The sequence below is a fragment of the Octopus bimaculoides genome, chromosome 20 (assembly GCF_046866305.1).
Source record: "Octopus bimaculoides isolate indiv1 chromosome 20, ASM4686630v1, whole genome shotgun sequence".
Lineage (NCBI taxonomy): Eukaryota > Metazoa > Mollusca > Cephalopoda > Octopoda > Octopodidae > Octopus > Octopus bimaculoides.
The window spans coordinates 168,938-173,937 of NC_142947.1; the positions used below are offsets into that span (position 1 = coordinate 168,938).

General features: G+C 40.1%; 1 long non-coding RNA gene across 1 annotated transcript in view; it reads left to right on the top strand.

The window, feature by feature from the left end:
* Positions 1 to 5,000, top strand: part of LOC149131569 (uncharacterized) — a 16,988-nt gene that overhangs the window by 3,064 nt on the left and 8,924 nt on the right. The window lies entirely within an intron of this gene.

The following is a 5,000-nucleotide window of genomic DNA, read 5'->3' on the forward strand; positions in this document are numbered from 1 at the left end:
CGGGGTCGATATAAAATGAAATACTAGTAAAATGAAGAAGTGGGTTTGGTTTATCAACGAGTTCCCCTACTTCAAAAAAAAAAAAAAAGAAGTGCTCTGTTAAGAACCATTAGAGGTATTGGGCCGTTTCAGTTCTATAAGGGGTGTTAGTCCCATTTTATATCTGGTTGGGGTTCTCCCTCTAAAAAAGAAAATGCAAAAAATCTGATAGCTCCATCCAAGTTTAAGAGACCCTCCCTCCTCCCTGTTGGGCCTGAATGTACTCCTGCTCTACCTTATAAAAATCTCTCTCAGAGACCCGGGGCCTTGGGCCATGTCAGAATCCATAAAGCATCAATAAAAATACCTCGGAGTATTTGCTCCAATTCTTTGTGTCCTGAGTTCAAATTCCATTGAGGTCAACTTTGCTTTTCATCTCTCTGGGGTGGAAAAATATTAAGTACCACCCATGTACTCAGGTTGATGCAATCAACTAACTCCCTCCACTCAAAATTTCTGGCCTTGCACATCATCATCATCATCATCATCATCCAATTTTTTAAAATCCGGGTTTTGTCCCCATTAACGGGGATGACTGGATCTACCTCAATGCCATAGCAACCGAGACAGGCAGGTGCAGCCCACCCCAACCTTTGGGCTGGCTGGTTCCCATTCTCCTTTGCTATCATGAGGATTTTTGGGAACTGGATTTTCTACGGGGGGCATGCCCTTGCTTACCCATATATAATTGTGTGTCTGTGTTTGTCCTCCCCCACCATCGCTTGACAACCGATGTTGGTGTGTTTACATCTCCATAACTTAGCGGTTCGGCAAAAGAAAACAATTAAAATAAGTACCAGGCTTACAAAGAATAAGTCCTGGGGTGCTGGGGTGGGGTGGGGTGGGGTCGATTTGCACGATCAAAAGGCGGTGCTCCAGCATGGCCACAGTCAAATGACTGAAACAAATAAGAGAATGAAAGAATATATATATATGCATATGTATACGCACACACACACACACGCACACACACACACACACACACATATATGTATGTATGTATTTACACACCACACACAATAATGATGTAAGCGAATGCCATCCTCATGTCAATATGGAGTTCTTTATTATAAAGTGGTGTGTGTATGTATGTGTGTGCATATGTGTGTGTGTGTGTGTGTGTGTGCATGTTTGTGTGTCTGTGTGTGCATATTGGTGTACTCATGTGCATGCGTGTGTGCTTGTGTGTGCGCATGCGCATGTTTGTATGTGGATGTTCATGTGTGTGCGTGTGTATGTGGTTGTTTGTATGTGGGGTTCATGTGTGTGTGTGTGTGTGTGTGCGTGTGTATGTGGTTGTTCATAGGCGTGTGTGTGTTTGTATGTGGATACTCATGTGCATGTTTGTGTTTCTATGTGGGTATTCATATGTATGTGTGTGTGTGTGTGTGTGTTTGTATGTGAATGTTCATGTGTGTGTGCGCGCGTGTGTGTGTGTTTGTATGTGGGTGTTCATGTGTGTGTGTGTGTGTGCACGCACATGCGTGTGTGTGTTTCTATGTGGATATTCATGTGTGTGTGTTTGTATGTGGATGTCCATGTGTGTGTATGTGTGCACGCATGTGTGTGTATTTCTATGTGGGTATTCATATGTGTGTGTGTATGTTTGTATGTGGATGTTCATGTGTATGTGTGTGCGTGTGTGTGTGTTTCTATGTTCGTATTCATGTGTGTGTGTGTGTGTGTGTGTGCTGTAGTATGTTTAAGGAAATAGATTAGGTCTTCTTATACAACATATGTTTTTGCTGTGTGTGTGTGTTGGGGTGGCGGTGTTATTATTGTTTCAGTTATAATATATCTGAGATCAAATCTCTCAGGTGTTTACTTTACTTTTCATCTTCCCTGAGGTCGATAAGATAAAGCACCAATCAATACTGGAGATCAATGAATCAATCGTATCCTCCCCTCTTCCTTTTTCCCTTCCAATCGGGTTTCGTTATAAGTGTGTCTGTTACAGAAATTATTAACCACAGCATCGTGCAAGATGTTCATGGCCCTCTGAGTTCTGAGTTCAGATCTCTCGGAGGTTGACTTGGCCTTTCATTCCTTGTGAGTAAACATAAGTATGGCTGTGTGTTTCAGAAGTTTGCTTCCTGACAACCTGGTTTCAGGTTCAATCCCACGTTGTGACACCTTGGGCAAGCGTCTTCCACTACAACCAGGGCCTCCTAGAGAAATGTTGCTAAGCAGAAATAGGGTTTTTTTCTTCTCAAGCCCCCACTACAGGCCCCAATCCTTGAAGGAATGTAGTCTCCTCCATCTATCTAAAATTCACAGGACCACTCTCTGTGTTTCTAGGGTCCTCTTTGAATCTTCAGGTTCAGAGCAAAGTGCTGCTTGCATGACCCTCTCTACTTTCATAAACAATGGGTTGAACAATACTTTGTGAGTATGGGCACAATCATGGCCGTGTGGTTCAGAAGTTTGCTTCACAACAAAATGTTACAGAGACCCTAAATGTTACAGAGACCCACCTGTTACAGAGACCCTAAAATTCGAATGTCTTGTGGGGTGATAATAATTGAAGTACCAGTGAAGTACTGAAGCTGTTATCTCCTTAAAGGGTTTTCTTTTCAGTTTGTGATTATAAATTGAAAGTGGAAAATTAATGCAAGCAATCAGCACTGATATTCTGATAATAAATGATATTTTGACAAAAAAAAAAAAATTTTGAAAAGAAAAATTGAAATAAAAAAATTGAAATAAAAAAAATTGAAATTTAAAAACAAAATTTTAAAAAATTCTAATCACTGTATTTTTAAATGTGGACTACCACCATTTTTGAGAAAAAGTTAAAAAACATAAATATGTGTAAGTGTGCATGTGTGTGTGTGCGTGCGTGTGTGTGCATGTGTGCGTGTGCGTGTGTGTATGTATGTGCATGTGTGTGTGTGTGTGTGTGCGTGCGTGCGAGGGATGGAATTTGGAATTTGAAAAAGTGTTTCATTTGTGAATGCAAAATTGTAATTGGTTGCTGAAAGCAAGAATCCCAAGAAATTTTTTGAAAAAAAAAAAAAGCAAAATACCCAAAACACACACACAGACACAGACACACAGACACACACACACCCCCACACCCACACCCCCACACACAACAATTACCCAAAAAATGTGGAGAACTGGCAACATGTCCACCTGGACATAGCTGTATAATGTCAATGACCGTGTTTTCAATTTCTGGTCAGGAATTAAAAGAATGTCCCTTAAACTTGTTTCCTAAAATCTGTGTTGGAAAACCTTATATTTATGGAGACAATGCAGAAAGGAGTGGAAATGGTAGGGGCACCACACATGTGTGTGTGTGTGTGTGTGTGTGTTATTTTTCTTTTTTCTAACTGTGTGGTTAAGAAGCTACTTAGCAACCACAAGGTTTCAGGTTCAGTTTGGCTGCATGTTTCTCTGGAGACTGTCAGAATGAGGTAGACGCCTCTGATGAGAACCCAATAAGGTTCAAAAATCGATTAAGGTTGTTCATCATTTTTTTCAGTCTGTGGAGAAATGGCTAAAATTTGCCGTTTATAATTATACCCTCTGTTACATATATATTATAGATGTTTTTGATCTAGTTTGGATTTTTTGCCATCAAATTTGAATTCTTTGCCATCAAATTTGATTGCAAAGAATTCAAATTTGATGGCAAAGAATCCAAACTAGATTGAAAACATCTATATATCATACCTTGATACTGTGTGGACTAAGATCCCTGTTCATAGAGTAACTGCTGCATTTTTGAGCATATAAAAACGGTTTTGCTGCTTGCTTCTCTGGAGACTGTCAGAATGATGTGGACGCCTCTGATGAGGACCCAATAAGGTTTGAAAATTGATTAAGGCTGTTCATCATTTTTCAATCTGCAGAGAAATAGCTTGTTGTATATATGTATATATATGCGTGTCTGTGTGTCTGTGTGTGTGTTTGTTCCTCACGACTGCTTGACAACTGGTGTTGGTGTGTTTATGTCCCTTTAACTTAGCAGTTCAGCAAAAAAGACCAATAGAATAAGTACCAGGCTTAAAAAAACGTACTGGTGTCAATTCGTTTGACTAAATATTTTTCAAGGTGATGCCCCAAAAATCAATTAAATCCAACGCTGTGTATTTCAACAGAAATCTGGTAACGAAAGGGTTAAAACAGTCTTAATTAGTTTTTAACTTTCTCTGTAAAGTGCACAGGTAATTCGTTTTTAAAATTTAATCTCCTGTGAACCAGAAAGTCAAAAAAACCTAGCAACCACCGATCGGTTCTCATAAAAGAACTGTTGTGCTGGTGGTTGCCATGTGGAATTCCCTCTAAGCTTTGTAAAGTATCTGGCAGTGGCTCTTTCAATGAATAAAAAATCTCCCCAGCTTATTTCATGTACAAGGCAGATTCTACTAATTTTCTGCCCTTGTCTCCATTAATCTGTTTCCAAATGAACACGTTTTATATTTTCTTTTAAGGTTAATTTTGCTACTGTGTCAGTATATTTTAACCAGCAGTTCCCAAACTTTTTCAGGCAACTTCCCAACCTTGGCACCCAGACCACATTCTTAGCCACTACAACAAACATAGACCACTTTCTGCTGAAAATTCAAAACAACTGAGTTTCAATACAGAACTTAACCTAATCAACCTAATCAACCCGTTATTTAGGGCTTTTACATCCATTGTCCCCTTATGGCCACCCCGTTATTACCCCACTTTTCTTCAATGCCCCACTGAATCTTTCCACCTCACAAAGTGGGTCAGTAAGGCCCACTTTGGGAACCATTGTTTTAAATAAACTGCTGATAGGTGCAGGTGTGGCTGTGTGGTAAGAAGTTTGCTTCCCAGCCACATGGTTCCAGGTTCAGTCCCACTGTGTGGCGCTTGTGTTTGTGTATGTGTGTGCAGATGTGCATGTGTGTGTGCATGCATGTGTGTGCATGCGTGCATGTGTGTGTATGTGTGCGTATGTGCATGTGTGTGTGTATCTGTATGTA